Here is a 21,158-nt window from a genome sequence, read left to right on the forward strand (position 1 = left end):
TGTCACTGAAGAATGAAAGGAAACCAAAACAAGTCAGAAAAATAGGCAAACGCCCCATTATTGGTAAGAAGCTTCTTAAACCACCTGCAGAATTCATTACAAACATGGTGTTTGTTCACAGAGAAAGGAGAACAAGTCGACAGCACCCCTTCTCAGATGACTGCTAGAAATCACGTAGAACCCATGCACCCTGGTGGGAAGATGCTGGTATACCGGCCAGCCAGCCACTGACATCAGGGCGCAGCCAAGGGTCAGTGAGGGAAGTGAGTGTGCTCTACAAAGAGAATGCTCAAAGCTTTTTGTTCCACTGACCCCCTTCACTCCTTGAGGTTCCTACTGAATTACTGTGTATTTTGTGAAGCAGGAAGCACAGAGCCCAGGACTGAGAAGACACCAACTCTGCGTGCAGCAAAAGTGTTACAGCTTATGTAAAAATGGATATTCCCTTTGGAACATTTTCCAGCTTCATTCACAAAGACCAGTTGGTGTTCAACAGTCCACCCTCTGGTCTTGGTTTTGTGTTAAAGATAATAGTAGAAGCATCCTCTGACCATCTGCCTTTGTGCTGGGCAGAAAAATAGGTGGCAACCAGAGGACTGCTTTCCCCACAGAGGTATACAAGCCATGACGATGCTCACATGACAGTGAATACGATAAAGAGATTCTTGATGATGTTCATAAGGCAATTGAAGACTCTCTCTATGATTCTGTATGGCAGTCCCACAATATATTCAGTAATTCACACATCCAAAACCTATCCCCCACTTCGGAGATGAAAGCTTATGATTTGTAAGGCAGAATAAAAAAGAAGAAACTAAGATTTTGTACAAACACTGAACTGTGGTATGAGTCTTGGAAAGTCTAGAGTTTGCAAACACCTGAAAAAAAAAACCAACAATAACCATTATGTGTATTTAGCTGAGTATATATCATGTGCCAGGACAGAACCAGATAGTCATGTACTTTGGCACAAAAAATATTCACAGCCATGCTGTCAGTAGGTACCATGACCTACTCCATTTTACAGTTGAAGAAATCAAGGTAGGGAATTTAATAAATTTAAATAGTTGGTCCAAAGTTACATAGATAGTGTGATTTTAAAAAGTATTCAGATCCAAGCAGTCTATGCTCTACCTGGTGATCTTCTTGTCCACTGGGGACAGACATGGCATGTTCCAGGCAGAGTTACAAACCACCGCCAAGGGCTGTAACAGAACATTAAGACATGCTTTTTGGACTAAAATCAAAATCAAAAGATGGATAAGGAACCAATGAGGCTGTCCTAAGATGAAACACTCAACCTTCCAGCTTCTAAGGATGACATCGTTCTGACAAAACACTGGAAGTGGCTTTCAGCAAGGAATCTCCTCAATTTCCATGTCTGTCTATGGTTACAATATCCAGGATTACTAGGCTGAGTCATCCATCACTTGCTGCTACTCCTAACTGTAATTTAAGCTCTTTTAATTTAGTGAAAATGAAGGGTAAGAAAGGAAACCATCTGGGAAGCTGACCTGTAGCCCCAGCTCTCCGCTACGGCCCCAGGAAAGATGTTTTTGGTGAAAGACGGCAAACGGTACCATCCTTCTCACTGAAATGAAATCATGACTATTACTGATTTTAATATATGATGTTTTGTCCTTACTTTTAAGTTGTGATGAATGCCTTTTTTTTTTAACTTTATCTATAATGGGTAGTGGAAGTGTGTAGTGAATATTTGTTAAGTGGCTGCAGATGTTCAAAGTTTGAGGAAGGATTGAGAAGGCAAGAGTCAAAACCCATGGCATTGGTGACAAATTGCTAGCTCTCCCCTGATGGTCATTCTCATCTCCTTCATCCACTTGCAAACTAAGAGTATGGCCATCCAGAAACAAGTCTATATCTCCCCTGCAGTTAAGTGTAATCATAACACTAATTTTTAAGCAACGTGGTATATGTAAGTAGAAGTGTCATGAAGCAGCTGCTGGCAACCCTCTTCAAAGACAGCAAATAGGTGCCCTTTGGCCCTCCATCACCCTCCTCCCCCCCATCTGCTGCCTGGAACATAGAGATAAGCACATCAGACCTTGCAGTCAAAGTCAAGGCCAGAAACAGCAAAGTATTGAGAGAAAAGTTGGGTCCTATCCTCGCAGAGTGTCATAACAGCCCTGGGCTGTCGCTGGGATTTTTTTTCTAAATTTTATTTATTTATTCATGACACAGAAAGAGAGAGAGAGAGAGGCAGAGACACAAGCAGAGGGAGAAGAAAGCCCTATGCAGGGAGCCCGACGTGGGACTCGACCCCAGGACCCCAGGATCACGCCCTGGGCCAAAGGCAGGCGCCGAACCGCTGAGCCACCCAGGGATCCCCTGTCCCCGGGATTTTTATGTGAAAGGTAAAATTGTTTAGCCATTGTGATTTTAGAGGGTCTATTCATTGCAGCCTGACCTCTTTGCTAGTTTTCCCTCCAGCAAAACATAATTTTCCTTCATTCTCCTCAAATGAGATTTGTTTCAAATGAAGATAAAAGCTGGAATGCAATCATGTGGTACTAACATCCAGTCATGTCCCTTTCAATCCATGCAGTATTGTTACCTTCTCATAAAAAGAAAATCATACAAGCTGATGTGAAATGTTAGCTGGCGTGACTGGCTGTGTCTCCTGGAGAAAAACAAATACTTGAAAACCCCTGAGCAGAACCATCACCAAGTGCAGAAGCTCTTTTTACTAACCAAGGCATCTAAAATTGGAGGTAAACACAAATTGAGCTATAAAGAAAAAAAAATGGCTTCCTTCTTCTCTGGGACCAACTGATCCATTCTCCCCCAATTTGGATTCTCTCTGGTACAGCAGGGGAGTGGAAAGAGCTTGAGCTCCAAATAAAAACAGATTAAGATGTAAATCCTGGATTTTACAGCTGTAGGATGTTGGGCAGGGCACTGAACCAAGTGAACCTCAGTTTCTTTATCTGAATAAAGGTGAGAAACACTACTGGTCTGTTGTGAGGATTGGAGATAAGGTTTCTGCGAAGTCTCTGCCACAGGGCCTGAAATGTGGGCCATTCGAGATGTCAGCCTTGACCCTAGTGATTTGCTCCACCTGACTTAAATGACTGATGAGACAGTATCTGTTGGTTCTTTTGTGTTCCTCCAGCACCCCAGCACATAGCTGGACACACAGGAGATTTTTCCTAAATCCCAGCAGCCAACAGAAAGATTCAGGGAATACCAGTTCCTGTTACATTATGATTGTGATTAAGTAATCCTTGTTGACTGCCCTTGAACTTTTAAAAGTCTCTACAGGATTTTCAAAATGTCCCATGTGTTCTACAAGAATTCACAGGTTCAAAACATAGCACATCTCCAGACTTTGAGGGCAAAGTTAGAAAACATGACTTTTTGACACAACATGAAATTCAACATAAAATATATAATAGATTGTGTATCAGAGCATATAGGCCATCTCTAGAAAAGATTTTATAAATATGTAATTAATGTGACTGGAAGGGCTCCCAAATCTCATCAGGCAACTAAAACTCAAGTTCATAGAAAAGGAACTGTAACATGTCATTTGGTTCTGGTCATGAGAGGAGAACCAGTGCCCAAAGATTTCTGCAAGCAAGCACAAGCCCATCCATCTTGAGGACAACTATCTCAGCTGCAAGAAATATGAAATAGACAACAGAGACAGAAAAATCTCTCCAGCTCAGTTGAAATGTCTCACAAAATTGTCCTACTGCTTTCACCATGATTCTATTTTCATAAAACCCTACAAATTCTGTTTCTCCATCTCCTGGATGTCAGGAAAAGGTACCCAAGAAGAGGATGCAGGCATTCTGGTCAAATGAAATGAATAGCATGTGTAGGGGGAAAAACAGCAACAGTGTATGTAGAGTTCAGTACCATTCATACTTTCAGGCATCCACTGGGGGACTTTGGAAAGTATCCACACAGATAAGGGGACCTCCTGTACTCCTCAGTCATAATCTGACTTTTGGTTCTCTCAGTCTCTTTTAAGTTGTGTTGTCAGTTGGTTTCCTTGCCCTGTTCACCACTAACTAAATCAATGGAACATGGAGTTCCCAAAGCAAAGTCAGGTCTCTATGTAGAACCTGTGCCCTGCTTAATCAGCCAGTGCATCCCCCCCCCTTCCCCTCTAAAGTCACCTCAAGAGCAGGCCTGATCATAGGTACCTTCTCTAAGACACCAGCACCTCTGCCCCCTCCCTAGACTATAGCCACACTCTTCCCATTTGTTTCCAACTGCTCCAGCCAGCTTCCCACCATGGTACCTCCCCATCCAGCCAGTGTCCCACTTCAGAACCTCCTCACACTCTGTCCCCTCCTCTGCAAGGTCCTCCCCTACCCTCAGACCCAGCCAACTCCTAACTGGCTCTCAGGTGAAAGACGACTTCCTCCAGGAGGCCTTTTCTAAACCCTGGATTATGGGTGGTCCCCCCTCTTGCCTGTATGGCTCCCATCCTTCTCCTTCATAGCACTGACCATTAGCACAATCATTATGAGTAGGTGTCTAATGCTTGTCTTCCTGGTTAGACCTTAAGCTCTATGAGGACAAAGAACGTGTCTATCTTGTTGACTGCTTTGTCCTCAGCAGCCAACACAGTACTGGCATAGAGTACATACTCGGTAAGTATGTATCATAACTTTACTATGCACCAATACCTAGTTAGTTCTTCTTGGATCCCGTGATTTATTTCTTTTTTTTTTTTATTTTATTTATGATAGTCGCACACAGAGAGAGAGAGAGAGGCAGAGACATAGGCAGAGGGAGAAGCAGGCTCCATGCACTGGGAGCCCGACGTGGGATTCGATCCCGGGTCTCCAGGATCGCACCCTGGGCCAAAGGCAGGCGCTAAACCGCTGCGCCACCCAGGGATCCCCCTGTGATTTATTTCTAAAAATTGGCTACAATAGCCCAGAAGTAATTGGTGACCCTTGGCCAATCACATTTAGATCTAGTTCTATTTCAAGAGAATGATTCAATTACTCTTAAGTGTCATTTCTGGGGGCACCTGGGTGGCTCAGTGGTTGACCATCTGCCTTTGGCTCAGGTCGTGATCCCTTGTTCCTGGGATTGAGTCCTGCCTCAGGCTCCCCATGGGGAGCCTGCCTCTCTCTGTATGTCTTTCATTAATAAAAAAGATAAAAAGTGTCATTTCTGAATCATTTTCTCAGGTCAACAACTAACGTTATTCAAGATTCCACCTGACAAGGAATCTTATGAAGACCTTGTAGGAGGGCATCTCCATTACTATCAGTAGGCCCTGGTCCTCATTGCATTTGCAGATCACTTCTCTCTTTCTGGAGGCCTAACCCATCTGCACACATTCATTCTGGTGCTCACAAACCATAATCTGAACTGAGCTGGGACTGCATATACCTAGAACCCCTCTGCCTTATAGTCTTATAAGGTGTTGTAGCATTAAGGAAAAGATTGGGTAGGAAATATCAGAAAGGGAGACAGAACATAAAGACTCCTAACTCTGGGAAACGAACTAGGGGTGGTGGAAGGGGAGGAGGGAGGGGGGTGGGGGTGAATGGGTGACAGGCACTGAGGGGGGCACTTGACGGGATGAGCACTTTGTGTTATTCTGTATGTTGGCAAATTGAACACCAATCAAAAATAAATTTATTATTTAAAAAAATAAGGAAAAGAATCAAGGATACCTTGGAAAATAAAAAACATTTCAAATGTAAAAGTCTCTGGTATCTTTACTTGCCAAGCATCAGACTTCTATGATACCATTCAACATCCCTGTGTGGACAGCTCAAAGCAGGGCCAGTTGATGGGCATGGAGAATTTCAAAAGAATAAATTGATTTGACCAAAGAACTCTGGAGATAAAGAGGCCTCTAAAAATAGTTAACATATCTTTCCCAAATAACAAATGAAGACCTAGAACAGAGGAGGCTCAGTTGCTTGGACATGGACATACAGCTAGTTAGTAACAGTTAGGAATGAAACCCAGGGCTCCTGACACCAGGGTCTGTCCCATAGCCCGAGAGCGGGATGGCACCACACGTCCCCAAGGGCTCCCAATCCATCTGAGGGCAATCCCACAGCCTCTCCCTCCACAAGAGAGGAGGTAAATGAGGGATGCAGGAACAGCAGCGTTGGGAGAGGGAACTGCACCCCAAGCCACCTCTCTCCAGTGTTCCAGCCACTTCTCAAGGCCCTTGGCAGGGACCGGAGGCCAAGCACTCCTGGTGAGATTATCTGTATTGTTTATGTCTTGCTGTTGTTATCCAAGACTGCATGTGGCTTTGCAAGACCACGTCCTCCCTCTAGAGAAACAAGAATGAATGGAAGGCAGCCCTGGCCAAACACTGGAAACCGATACTCCACAAGCCTCCTTCCCACACAGGCCTGCCAAGCCACCTCGATGCTGACCCCAGACGCTTGAGTGTACTCTGGTCCCGGGCCCCGCTGTGCACTGAGAACATCTGCTGTAGCACATCATGGCCCAGGAACAGGGCTGCCAGAGGGAGGGCGGGGAGATGAACGTGTAGAAGATGGAGAGGGACAAAGCCGGGCCAGACTCGTCTGAGATATCAGCAGCCTCGCTCACCTTGGATGGGCAGGGACCACAGGCGTACGGCTCCACAGCGAGGTTGAGAGAAGCCCCTGGTGACTCCCCATGTCCTTAGATCCCCATGCTGACAGTGCACAGTCAGAGGAGTTCTACTGTGTGCTGCTGAGACTGTGGCCGGGACAGCCATCGTCACAGACTAAAGGGGAGGGCGGGGTGTGGGCCTGACACTTTTGAAATGAGAACAGGAAATGAGGGGTTCTTTGAACCGCTCTGTCTGAAGAACACCCTGGTCTCCTATGTCACTGTTAAGACCAAAGTTTAACCTCCCTTCAGCTATTGGGACCTTCCAATCTACGGTCAGGGAGCAGGCTCTGCCTGGACTTCCTGGAGACCCAGAGACTTAGAATTCAGCACAGAGAACAGTGTCCTGACTGGAGGAGGAGAGATGAAAGCTTGCTTTCCTGGGAGGCCCCAGCTCAGAGCAATAGAATCTCCTCTTGAACCCCGGCCTCTCCAGGCCAAGGTGGGAATGGGTCAGCAGAGGCAGAGGGCAGGACCAAATGCCCACTGTGCCCTGTCCCAGATACCGCCGCCCAAAAAAATACCCACAGCATGTCCTTTCTTACAGGAAAGGCTTCACCTAGTCCCCAACCAAAGACTCAGGACAACATAGCCAAGGTCCTATAGAAATGAAAACTTAGCCAATCTTTTTTCATCCTTTTTTCAAAGCAAATAGCTATCACCAAAGTTCCTGGAAGGGGAAGACACCCAAGGCTGAAAGGGGACCCCTTGGGATCAGCTACCAAAATGGACAGGTGCCCAGAAGGGAGATGATCTCTAGACCCATACCATAGTGTCTATCTACTCTGTGTATCATCTATCACTGTGCTCCAGACAGGAGCCCTCCAGAAAGCCCCCACTCAAAGCTCAGGAGTAGATAAAGTCATGAGGGTGAATCCAGGAAAACTGATGAGTCAGACCCTCTTTCATACCAAGGGCTGAGAGAACCTGCTGCCCCACAAAATCCCTGAGCAGAGGCCCCCAAGGGCAGCATGGCACCCTGGAAGGAGTGCCACACGAACAGAGTGGGATTAAGTGTTCTCTGGGCTTCATTCTACTTCAAAAATCCTGCAGAAGAAATGAGAGAAAATCTTCACCATATATGACATGCCGTGGGAAGGTCGTGGGGTACTTGGGCCTGAGGACCCAGTCTGGGAGCCCAGCTCTGTCACTTACCAGCTGCACCACTTAGGATAAGTCACCAAAGCCCTTGAAACTCAGAGACCATGTTAAAATAATTGTAATAACTAATACTACCTGGAGGACAAAAGGATAATAAATGGTACAAAGACACACACAGACTCTCTTGGGGATAAATATATTCATTACCTCAATTCTGATAGTAGTTTCACTGGTGTGGCCATACGTCAGAACTGAACAGATTCAATGCTTTAAATATTTGGAGTTTACCACATATCAGTTACATCCCAGTAAAGTTAGAGGAAAAAATGTAAAACAATGCCACACTTTTCACATTTTTTTGTTTGGAAAAATATCATTAATTTTCATTAAAATATGTTAAATCAATATGTTATTTATTTAACAGTACGCCATATGTTAGTTTTTAGTAAATAAACAAATAATCAGTGTTTAATACTGATCCAATGGCATCTCAGAAGCAAATGAGATCACATAAAGTATTCTGCAAACTATAACATATATATAAAAAGGACTTTCTTAAGCATGAACCCAGGGGAAGTCACTGCCAAATCTCTGCTTTCAGTATTAAAATACAGAGCATGGCCCTACCTTTAGACAGATAACATATGCCTTTGACCTCCACAGGAATCCTACTAAACTTCTTGGGTCCTACCTGAGAGAAATCATAGCTGAGCCCACCACAGCAATAGTTTCTGGCACATATCTCAACAACACCAAGTGAAGTCAAAGATAAAAGAGAAAGTTTCTCTTGGGAATTTGCACTGTATCCAGTAAAGAGCTAAACAGAACCCATGAGCCAGGGACCAAATTTCTATAAAAAGAGAGGATAAGAATCCATAAGCTGTTAAGACGTTGACAGAAAGGCCAGGCCTCCACCCAACTAAGGCAGGCCAGGGGGGCTGAGGACCAGGCTTCAGACAAACAGGCCAAGCCCCAGACAGGGCAGGAAAAGGTCATGGATGAACCATGAGGAAAGACCAGAGGAAAACACTGCCCTTTCCTATTTGTCACAGTGAAAGTATTTTGGACAGTCGACATCCTGCAAGTGGAATCAGATGCTGCAAAAGGCTAGCCCTCAGCCGTGTGTGGGCTTCCCACTCGCCCCCAGCAGGATGCTGTGAGCCTTTCAATGCCCAGGGGAAGGGAGGTGGGCAGAGGGCCCCCAGTTGGGTGGCTGACACAGACCCAGACCAAGGACTATCGATAGGTCCTGGGTGGGCTGGGACAGTCCCTGTCTACTTTCCTTGCCTCATCATCCCATCCCATATAGCACTGTAACATGACAAAAACACCCCGAATTGGATGGTAAATCCTAGGGTCACCCTGCAGATCAGCAATGAGTACCACTGCATTCAACTGCCACCAAACCTTTAGGCAGCAGTGCCCAGTACCTCCTTCCTCACCTTCCTTCCTTTAGCCCCTGGGATAAATGTCCCACTCAGAGAGAAACATTTCTAGGCATTTAAAAGCCCATTGTATTACCTGTACAAGTACACTATTGTTAATATTCCTCCTAACTCAAAACTTATGTGATTCTTTGATTTTGATACTTTTCTTCCCTCCTGGAGACCCCTGCATAAAACCTTCAGGCTATCATTACTTAACTCCTCTCCCTCCCAAAGATATGCCCTTGTCTTTTCTTAGCCATGACTCACCTCTCCCCTAGGGAATAGCCCCATTATTTCCTATGATTCAATCATCTCGACATATTTCAACTCAGCAAGTATTTATTGGGCAACAACTGTGTGTTCAGCAATGTGCTAAGAGCTAAAGGCATACAGAAGAAATATAAGCTATTATATACCATCACATGGCTTTCAGAGTCTTTGGAAACTGGATGAATGATATCTAACACATGAAACAGAGGAATAATATGATGAGGAGGTAATTAATGTCCAAATGGACCAGACAACTAGTGATTATTCATATGATTCTTGCCTTTACCTCATCAATAATTGCCAGATTTTGCTTGGAGAGAAATAGTCCTCTTAGATCTCAGCCAATGTTTTCAGTGGAACTGACTCTATCACCACCTCCAGGGATGACCCCAATTAGCTTGAGCCAATCAGCATATCCCTCCTCTCAGCCAAAACAATTGGTTCTGGAATCTGTTTGTAATGCAGTCAGAACCAATAAGACGTTGAAGAAATTTTGGCCAGGGATTCCAGAGAGAGCAGCTTTCCCTTTCTGTTAGAACTCTGGGGAGAATAGTGGCAGTCAACTTGCTCCATAAAGGGAAGACCTGGGTCAGCCAAGGGACCACTGAGTAAATAGAAGTAGAACCTTCAAAAGCTTAAGCAAAATGATGGAGAAATAGCGAGTCCTTGGGGACATCATTTGAGCTGCTGGATCAAACTTCATCAAATTTACTTATGGACTTTCTGATCACATGAGCTCATAAATTCTCTTTGTTGTTTAAGCCAGTTTGAGTTAGGTTTTCTGTCCATGCAACCAAGAGTTCTCGCTGATACAAGAAACCAGTGGAAGAGCTGAGTCTGGGCTAGGGGAGCCAGAAAGGATGCCATGGAGGACAGGAATGTGAGTTTTACTCTGAACACTGTATGATGGGATTGGCAGATACAAAAGGGTTGTGGGTGGCCTGAAGAGAAGGGACAGGCAGACAAAGATGCAAGGAGGAATGCGTGCAGGGTGTGGAGCCCAGCCCGCCTGAAGTAGGGTGGAAGCCAGGGAGCCAGAGGGCTGAGATGTGGCCTGTGCTGATCACACTACCCACTCTGTGTTACTGCTGTCCATGAACTTCACAACAGCAATCTGGATGGATCAACTCCGTACGGTCACCTACGTTCTTTAGATCTTTGGTAGGAAAAAGAATAACAAGAGTACCCCTGAGAAAATGCCTTCCTCCTCTGAGCAGAGCTCAAGTTGGGAAGTTCTTCCCATTTGCCAGTGAGTCCAAGAAATAAAATAGATGGGCAGGGACTGTCCATCTGCTCCACAGCTAGCCCAGGCTGTGGTCAACAGAATAAGGTGCAAACTTCCCATGTGCCACTGTGACCTTCTGCAGGTCAAAGGAAGATTGCTTAAAGGCAGGGCTCTGGCTCTTTATTCTAAGGGCCATTCATCCTTTATAACAGATCTCTTATATAGAGAGGCAGGTAGACTTTAAACACGTACAAAGAAGCTATAAAGCCTTCTACAACACTAGTCATATGCTTTATTCAGCTAAAGAGCCCTTTCCTCGAGCCAAATATTTCAAGGGGCAGTCCTATTGAGCTCTGGAGGACCAGAACTTCACCTGCTCAGCCATCTTTGGTCCTGAGACAGTCTCTGTGTCACCTTTATGCAAACTACAAGAGTTGTACCATTCGCCCCGGAAATGGGTGAAAGCTTCTGATTGTCACAATGACTGGGGAGCACCATGGTCATTTTGTGGATGGAGGAAGGGATGCCAAATATGCTTCCATGTTTTGGAAAGTCCCACACAAGGAAAATTCTCTTTCCTAAAATATACAGTGCTCTGGAGAGAATTGCTACCCTAGAGCTTAGAGACCTACAGTTGAAAACCAGGGTGCTGCCCATAGATTTATCACACCAGTTTCCTGCCCACACCCAACAAGATCCAGACTTGAGAGGCATTAAGGGAGATCTTGAAAAATTTAACTTATGAATAAAGGCTATTAAAATAGCTAAGATCTAGATCTTGGATCTAATATTGAGCTGATCAAAGATTGTCAGAAAAGACCCATCACTATCATGATTAAAAAGAATAGAAGAGTTGATTATTTGTGGGGCTTCCAAAAATATCCAGAATTAGCCCACCTTCCAAGAGTGCTATGAAAATAATTCATTAGCCTAGAGTGGTTTGGGGGCCAGAGAATAAAGTAGATGTGGTCTCTGAGAAGCAGGGTACATTTAAGGAAGAGTTCAGAGAGCCTAACATCTCAGCTTTTCCCTACAGCCCTGTGTGACCATGGATATGGTATGTAGTTTCTCTGGGACACGTTTTTCTTATTGGTAAAACAGAAAAATAATAATCCAAAAAGCAGTGACCTCACAGAGCACTTATGAAGAGCAGTAATACAAGAAAGGAATCTAGCACCATGCCTAGCACATAATAGGTGTTCAATGCTAACAGTAATTGGATTCTGCAGATGGTGTCTGAGGGCCAGAGGAATTCAAATAGAGGGGGTCTGTGCAATCCAGTTTCCAGCATCCTCCCTTTTTTCCCAGAAAAACCTGGCTCCTGGGGCATTTTTTTCCCCCTATATGAAGCGAGAGCCCAGTTTGGAATATGTCCCCTCCATGCAGCCAAAATTGGCTTTTCCACAGCCATAACCCTGCGTGTGCATGCACACACACTGCCATCAAGCTGGCCCTGCCTAAGACCACCTGTCCCTCCCCGTAGCCTCTGATCGGGAAGAGAAGGGGTCATCAGCCCTGCTAACTAAATCTACAGATAACAAAGTGGGCGGCACTACAAACAGCACCAGAGAGGATGGGGAAATAAATGAGAAGGGACCTGGGGAGTTTAGAAAATATGGGACAGGAAATAACGAAATGAGATTCAATGCAGAAGAATGCAAGTAACCAACTGGGGGGAGTAATCAGAAACAGCGAGGAGAGAGGAGCTGGGAAAAGCTGGGAGAGGAGATGAGGACTTAGGGGCAGTGGTGACAGGTGGCAAGTGGGAGAATGGGCAGCAAGAGGTAAGTGACAAGGGACTGATGGAAGCCTCATGGTGAGGGCCACATGGAGAAGGTGCTGATGCCGGCTGAGCTGGTGCCCTGCATCCCACCACCTGGCTGGGCCATGAGGCATTCTGTGAGGCTCACTTCCTTTTTCTTTTCTTTCTTTTCTTTTTTTTTTTTTTTGTATATTTTTTTATTGGAGTTCAATTTGCCAACATATATAACACCCAGGGCCATCCCATCAAGTGCCCCCCTCAGTGCCCAGAGGCTTACTTCCAAAGGCAAGCCTCTCACTGGAGTCACACCTTCTCCAAGAAGTCCTTCCGGACTCCTAAAGCAAGTGAGACCAGTATCCTCACTTGTCACTCATCTGTGGCATGCAGCACCGGGTCTGATTGTGGACATCTCTGATTCCCTTACCTCCAGGGTGACCAAAACCCAGCTCTGAGGCTCACTGGTTCCTCCTGGCATTGCCTTGAGCTAAGCCCATAGTAGGTTTTCAACAAAAAGAGGGAGAGGGGAGTGACATTATCTCAAACAACACAAGGAAGAGAAGACTTGCTTGCACTCCTTAACCCTTTACTGGTCAAGATGATTTCTGAGGCTCCTCTATCTCCAGACACCTCTACATTGGTGCAATTAGTCTAGTGCATCGTGTCCAGAATCAAACACACATTGTCTGTTTCACCCTTATTCAGGCCAGAACACAAACCAGAGGTCACTCGGGGTCAGGGAAAAGAGGACAAAAAATGGTCTGGGGAACACAATGAAGTGGACACCTACCCCTACCTCTCCACCTCAGTTGACGATGACTCTTCTGATTTGGCTGTAACAAGGCAGTGGCTTCTCAAAACTACAGGGGTTTCCCTGAGCTATTTGCCCCCTTTTCGCTCAAAACTTCATAATTCATCATCCCACTCAACACCGATCAGGAGAATAAGGTACAGCTCATTCTCTGGGCGCTTGAATGAGGCGCTGCAGAGAAGTCAAACTGCTGCCGGGGGCCTTTGGCAAGTGAGGCTCTTAGAAGAAAGGCAGGAGCCCCTCATTAAATCCAAGAATATCACAATTTTCACTAAACATGTGTGTTTTAAGGGATAAAAGAAGCAAATGTTGAACTTGCTTTGAGGCTTGGCTTACTTTGGCACCGGGGAACAACAGGAGGGGCAAGTTAAAAGCCCAAAGTGCTGAACAATCTCCCTCTGAGAAGCGGGTGGGACGGAGGTGTTTCTCTGCATAGCAGGTTCATTACATTCTGAGCCAACAGGATTCGCCACTATTGTGGGTCTGTGCAGAAAGCAAGCCCACGGTCTTTCCCGCTACTGTGAACCCACAGTATTCCAACACTGCTCACTCCCGGGGGTGAGCAGTGGGAGAGACAAGGCATGAGCTGGTGATGCAGAGCCCCAGGTCCCGATGCCAGCACTTCCCATCTCTGGTACCTTAGGAGTGTCACACCTGAGCCTCCCTGGGCCTCTGCTTTCAATAATAAGATTGAACTCAGAAGGTCCCCTCACACTGAAAGATCTCTTACTTCATGAAAGCTAGGAGTTTTCTTAGCAATTCATCCCAAAGCACTGGCCTTTCAGTCATTCTACCACAAAAGTAATTTGATGGGCTGCAAAGCCCCCATCCTCCCAGGAGTGAGCGCCAGCACAGAGTCACAGAAACTATCACCACCTAAACAGTACTATATTTCTTCTGTCTTCTTTCCCCAAGGCTCCCATCCCTGTTCTCATATTCTAAAGCTTGAAAGGATCAAAGATCCAACTCAGGATGAGGCAGCCTTCTCCAGGATGAAAAATGCAGCAGTCCTCAGCCAGCAAGAATACTTATTCAACTCTAGTACTTATCCTAACCAAGCTGATCCTGTGCAGTTGTGCAGGTCACGTACTGCACAAAGCTGGTCTCATTAAGGGGGTCCCAACCATAGAGAGGTTATCTTAGAGTTCATAGTTTGATGACACATGGCAGTCAGATGTCTTGATCTAACAAAATCATCATATTAAAACAATTTTTTAAATGGAAACAAAGCACCTTGAGGAAGGGAGACCTTTTTCTAATTGGCACAAAGATGCTATATGGACTAGCTGTGGCCTCAGTCTTAACTCTGGATGCTGACCCATAGGAAAATAACCAGAGAGAGGACAGGAGCACTTAGTGTCTTTTCCAGTGCCTCAAAGGAAACCGGCTCTTGAGAATAGAATCGAGAAAACTCACCTACACAACTCACAACTCACCTACACAAGCCAAAGCAGAACGCCTCCTGGGAATATCTGTATTTGTTAAAGGGTCAAACAAAGTGACAATTTCTTAAAACTGGGTCCATGCCTTGCTCAAGCATGAAGATACCTAGTTTGGTGCCTATGGTAGAGTCAGCTCTCCAAACAGTTCACTCCAAACAGACCAATGAAGGAATGAAGAACCTACTAGTGGATAGTGAAAGAACCCATAACTCCTAAGTCTTAGCCTACAAAGAGACCATGGCAGGCTGGAAAGCCCAACACATCCCACTCGAGTCCTTCATAAGCTTTGCACACAGGCCACACTCAGGAAGCTTCATGGATGTTCTGGTTTCCAGAAAGCTGGAGACACACAATTTTCTAAGCTCCTTTTATTTATCCTGCAACCAAGAACATCAGAGAAGCAGTCCAGAGACTAGTCTCAGGATGTCCACCAGCTTTCACAAGGTCCAGGTTAAGGAAGTCGGAATAAGATACGTCTGCAGTTCTCCCTCTCTTGATGTACAGCCATTTCAGAGAGCACTCCCTGGGACCCTCCACCTGCTTCTGTGTTGCTCGGAAAGTTCCCTCATTCTGGCTCACCCGTCACTTCACCCACAACTTTTCCAGCTAAGGAAGGCCCAGGATGTCTTGAAGAAGCTCATAATCTAATGTCGTGTTCCCGCACTGTGAGACAACCAAAAGACTATGTTCATCAGTTGATGACGAGGCAACTCGTTGAGGTGCAAAGGCTGAGGAAGATCCAGTCCCACACAGCAGAACTGTGACAGGGGCTTGAACGCTTCCTCCCACCCAGGACTCACAGCAGACGCCAAGGCCCATGAGGAGGGTGATGGGGGAGAGGATGGACATCTAAGGGTATCTCTGAAAAGGCTCAAATCCTTCCACCCACCTGGTGATCACACATTTTTGTGAATATAGTAAAAACAACTGGGTTGTACACTTTAAAAGGGAAGCTTTTCTGGTATGAGAATTCTCTCAGTTCTTTAAAAATCATGCTGCCTACATCTCCATTTTTGCCCACAGGGAGGGCCAGCCTGTCAGGACCCTGGAAATGCTTCCTAAAGAGTGCTTCCCCAGGAAAAGCATGCTGGTCCCGGGAGGAGTCATGACAAGATACTGACAGTCCTACTGTTCCTTCTGAATGACTTTAGCGGATCATCTAACTACTCAGAGCCCTGGCCCACAGAATGGAAGAAATGGCATCCTTCATTCTTCAGGTGAAGAGCTGATGGGGGGAGCTGTGGGAAACCCCAGCCAAGGGCGCACACGAGGCAGATGCACATCTTTGTCATCTCCTTCAGTGACAGAGTACTATTTGCATTTGGCTCTTTTCTTTTTCTCAATATTTGATGACTTGGGCATGGCTACTATGTGTGACCAGCATCTACATTGCTGGAAATAAATAAGACCAGAAAAGGGGGCTGAAAGAGAGGGGGTGAGGACTGAATTGGGTAGACACCCTGCCAGGGTCAGAACTGTGGAGGTGTTGCCTGTAAGCGCCTAAAGCAGTTTTCTTTGTCTCTCTCATGACACCTGGTGTCCCCAGGCTCCTGAAATCTGGCCTGTGTTCTCCAGCTCTATCCCAGCTGAGCCTCTGACTCTGGACAACAATTCCATTGCTATACAGATGACAAATCTGGGACTATGTGAGCAAACACTGTCCAACTCACTCTGTGCCACATGCCTGCTGTGCTCAGTTCCCCACCCACATCCCTGACCCACCAGGGCCTTGCTGGAGGGACTGTGGCCGGTGCCCATCCAGCAAGCTAGGGGAGCCAAGGGGAGTCTGCTCAAAGACTGAAAGGAGGCTGGGAGGAGCAGGTCCTGTTGATTAGGGGCGGACTGAGCTGGAGCCTCATCTCTGGCTGTGTTTCCAGCCACTCCGTCAACACAAGGGGACAGATGAGGTGTTTCCGTCAATCACCGAAGATGCATGGCATCCCAACTACATCCTCCCAGGGCTGATGAGGCTTCTTGGGAGACAGTCAGTGTTTCAAGAAGCTCCTTGTTCAGGGGTGGCAAAGTGATCTGGAGGAAAGGTGGCCAGAGCACGTGTGAAAATGCAAGGGGAGCTAGAAAGCCGGTCAGGCCTCAGCGACAGCCTCACAGCCTTCTTGAGAGTCCTCTCAGCCCCAGTGACACCAGCTACAGCTGTGAAGTAGGAGGTAACATGGCCCAGCTCCCATCCCAACCAAGGGATGCCCCCAGAAACCCGGACTTTACCCCACCTGTGGGAAGATGGGGATAAAGGCCTTGAGGCTCCTTGTTTTCGCACACATCCATGGAGACCCCAGTCTGAACCAGAGGGGCTCACAGAGAGAAGCCCTGCCCAGACTCTGCCTTCGAGCAGCTTACAGACTGGGTAACCTCCCAAGAGGCTAGGACAGAGGACTGGAAGTCTGAGAGCTACAGAAAAGTTGAGAGAGAGGGGCTTCTGGGGGAAAACCTTGAGTTTCCTAGACCTTTCTCATAAAGAGCCAGGTCACAGGGTCAGTGTCCGGGGGCTCAAATCACAACTGGCAGAGAAAGACAAGACTTCCAACTGACCTGCTGTTCACTAGCTAGGTGAGCTTACAGGAGCCACCTTTGTTCCCTTCGCTTCTCTTCCCTTGTGCAATGAATGCAATGAATGGTGGGGGTAGATGATGTGTTAGGACCCACCCAGGGTCATGTGCTGCTTTGGTGCTTTACACTGAGTCACCTTTGTCACTACAGCATGTCCTTAGGTCCATGCAATCCTCTATTGTTGCAGCCTCCTGTCTTTGCTTGGCTCTGGGGTGCACCTGTGCACACACAGCCACCTCCCAACCCTTCAGGCCTTCCGCACACCTGCCCTGCTTTCTGACCACTTGCTTCGCAGTCAAAAACCTCACTCCTGGCTCCCAGGCTCTCCCCCAGCCAGCTGCTCCAGTTCACCTTCCCCTGAATTCTGTGTGAGATGCATAGACAAAAACTCCAGAAATATCCTGAGAATAGGGTCCATGTCTTTTTCTTTTTCTTTTCTTTTTCTTTTCTTTTTTTTTTTTTGAACTCTCGCCTGATGACCTGTCATCTAGGATGAGAGCAGCAAACATTTTCTGTAAAAGAGTAGACAGTCAATATTTTAACACTCTGCAGGCCATATGGTCTTTGTCATAACTACTCAACTCTGCTGCTGACCTGCAAAAGCAGTCATAGACAATACACAAATAAATGAGTATAGCCAAATGCCAGTACAATTTTATTCACAAAAGTAACTGGTGAGCCAGGTTTGGTCTGCTGATCAGCCTGCCAACCGCTAATCTAGGATAGGATTTACTGATAGATACACCTCCACCTTGGTCCTTCTCTAATTACAGTGATTGTCTACTTGAAGGCTGGCTTTGTGTCTTTCAACTATTGAATCCCAGTCTAATACTGTGCCTTATATATACTACATACATATATCCAATAAACGCTTGTCCCATTACTGTTCTGATATGATGGCACAAGTTGCACATCTCATGACCTAGGGAGATCATCACTAGGACAGACCCCTGAGATATCAAGAGGTAGACGAGCCCCAATGGGAGGGTGGCCCAGAGCCGAAACCCTGCCACACAAGTTTGTACCGTGCCTGCCAGGGAACACAGGGGGAAGGCAATTGGCCTGCTGGCCTCAGCACAGCTCTTGGAGGGAACTCTTTTCTGCTACATCAAAGGGCGCACCTCCTGATCAAAAGTTTGGACCAGACGCTCTGCCTCCTGGATCCATTCCTCCACCCCCTCCTACGCTCCTAACTGCTAGCTCTCCAGGGACTGGGATCAACCATAGAAGGCAGACATCTGTGGAAGTCTCCAGTGCCTTTCATCTGAACCTGTAGCACAGGCCCAATATCCACCACTACTACATTCCTTATGCTGCACAGGTAAGAAATACCATCCAGACCCATCAAGCCACTTGACTCAGGATATCCTTGCAATAGAGTATAATGTCCCCCATTCTATGAAAGATCAGCCTGAGCTCAGAGAGGCTCTGACTTGCTCCAAATCACAGCAGTAATCAGAACCGGTCCCAGGGCTTCAACATGATAAGGGCGCCACAAAAAGCTCATATGACAGAGGCCACATACAGAATGACAGAGAAGACTCTATTCTCACTGATGCATCTCAAGGGGGCAGAGGGACAGACAAATCAGAGATCATTCGGAGGAGAAATATGAGAAAAATAGAGAAACTCAAGGCCACAGCCAATGAGAAATGGATGAAGGGGTTTGATTACAGAGAAGGCCAGGGCAAGAGTATGGGTGAGGGATCATGGTATTTGGCTTGGGCAGGGCCATGGCCACCTGAGGAAGAAGTAAATATCCTTCTTAGTTCGCTGTCTGTCCGTGTGCCCCCCAAAAGAGAGCAGGGGGTGGAAAACCAAGAAACAGACCCTTAACTATAAAGAATAAACTGGGGGGGGGGGGTCCCAGAGGGGAGGTGATGGGGATTAGGGATGAGCATCAGGTGTTGTATACAAGTGTTGAGTCACTATACTGTATCCCTGAAGCTAATACGACACTGTATGTTAACTAACTATAACTTAAATATTAAAAAAAAAAAAAAGAATCATGATCTAAAATACAATCAGGTTCTCAGAGCATCGTTTGAATTCTTTTGCCTGCCTTTTGGAATAAGGTAGTAAATAAACATTCCTTTGTCACTTCCCATTTTAAAGAGAAAATGGTTATTACAGTGAGTTGAATAGCAACATCTAAATATTCACATCCACCTTGAACCCCAGAAAGAGGCCACTGCAGATATAATCAGTGAAGATGATGTCCTACTGGGTTAGGGCAGGCCCTAAATCCACTGACTGGTGGCCTTAGAAGAAAAGAAAGGGACACCGAGAGAAAAAGGCCACACGAAGACAGGGGCAGGGACTGGAGTGATGTGGCCACGAGCCAAGGATAGCCGCGAATTGCTGGCAACCACCAGAAGCCAGGGGAGGGCCATGGGCCAAGTCTCCTTCAGGGCCTCCAGAAGCTACCAATCCTGCCGACACCTTGACTGTCTGTGGACTCTGGCCTCTGGAACTGTGAGCAAAAACTCCTGTTGTCGTCAGCCAAGAAGTTCAGGGTAATTTATGATGGCAGCCTGAACAAACAAATACAGTTACTAACTTGGAAATACTGACTTGGAAATACTATGAGACTAAGCACTTCATGGAGAGGCAGTAAAATATGGAGCTTAGGAGCATACAAGATAGAGGGCACCTGGGTGGCTCAGTCGGTTAAGCGTCTGCCTTCAGCTCAGGTTGTGATCCCAGGGTCCTGGGATAAAGCCCCATGTCAGGCTCCTTGTTCAGCAGGGAGCCTGCTTCTCCCTCTCCTCCCCACTCATGTTCTCTTTATCTCTGTTGCTATCCTTATATATCTCAAATAAATAAATAAAATCTTTAAGAAAAGAAGAAGAGAAGAAGAAAGAAGGAGGAGGAGGAGGAAGAGGAAGAAGAAAGAAGAAAGAAGGAAGAAGGAAGAAGGAAGAAGGAAGAAGGAGAGGAAGGAAAGGAAGGAAAGGAAGGAAAGGAAGGAAGAAGGAAGAAGGAAGAAGGAAGAAGGAAGAAGGAAGAAGGAAGAAGAAGAAGAAGAAGAAGAAGAAGAAGAAGAAGAAGAAGACACAATATGAAGCCAGACAGCCTGGGTCAGAGTCTGCCAGCAACCATTCACCAGCTATGTGACCTTGGACAGGTTATTTAACTTCCCTGTGCCTCAGTCTCCCCTCCAACAAAATAAAAAGTATCATAAAGATTTAGTGCATTAATACATGGACAGCCCTGAGAACAGAGTCTGTGTTAGGGGACAAACCTTATAAATTTTAGCTATTATGATCAACTGAAGCAGACCAGAGAATCTGAGTTTTATATTTTACTATAATCACTACTGTAACAGTGGACAGTCATTATGAGTCTCTCTTAAGTGGAAAGCACTGTACCTACCAAAGAATGTCTGATGTACATTCTAATACTTACAACAAGACCATAAAGGAGGTAGAATAATCCTCAATTTATAAGTAAAGAAACCCCGAAGCTCAAAAAGGTTGAGTAACTTGTTCAGGACCACATAGTAAGAAGTGATGTAATCAAGATTTACACTTAGATCCACGTAACTTTAATGTCTTTTCATCATATGACACTGCCCTGCTGGGCAGGGACCAGTTCTGCTCCCCACTGTATTACCAGCCCCAGCACAACACTCAGATACTAGTAAGTGTGTCCCAAACACTCAACTGCCCTGAATATTAACATGATGGACTTCCTCTTAAGCTCAGTCCACGCAGCATAGAAAGAAGTACCCAACAGCAACGGAGCTAGACAACAATCCCCAAATGAACCGACAGATTGATGGGAACATCAGATTCCCACTGACTTATATAGCATCCTATATGGACACACAACCTTGGTGAAAATGTGTATTCTGTTACTTAGAGAAGCCAGGGAAGGTGACATTGAGACTCAGAACTCCTCTGGAGAAACTCACTACCCATTAATTTCATTAAGATTTCAGTTT

The 21,158-nt window shown here is 46.0% G+C and overlaps 1 protein-coding gene across 2 annotated transcripts in view; it reads right to left on the bottom strand.

Annotated features, from left to right (window-relative positions):
• The window catches only part of LOC121479676 (anoctamin-2), a 341,299-nt gene that overhangs the window by 259,926 nt on the left and 60,215 nt on the right, over window positions 1-21,158 (bottom strand). The gene's annotated exons all lie outside the window — the stretch shown is intronic.

Source organism: Vulpes lagopus, chromosome 21, assembly GCF_018345385.1.
Source record: "Vulpes lagopus strain Blue_001 chromosome 21, ASM1834538v1, whole genome shotgun sequence".
In the NCBI taxonomy this organism is placed as follows: Eukaryota; Metazoa; Chordata; class Mammalia; order Carnivora; family Canidae; genus Vulpes; species Vulpes lagopus.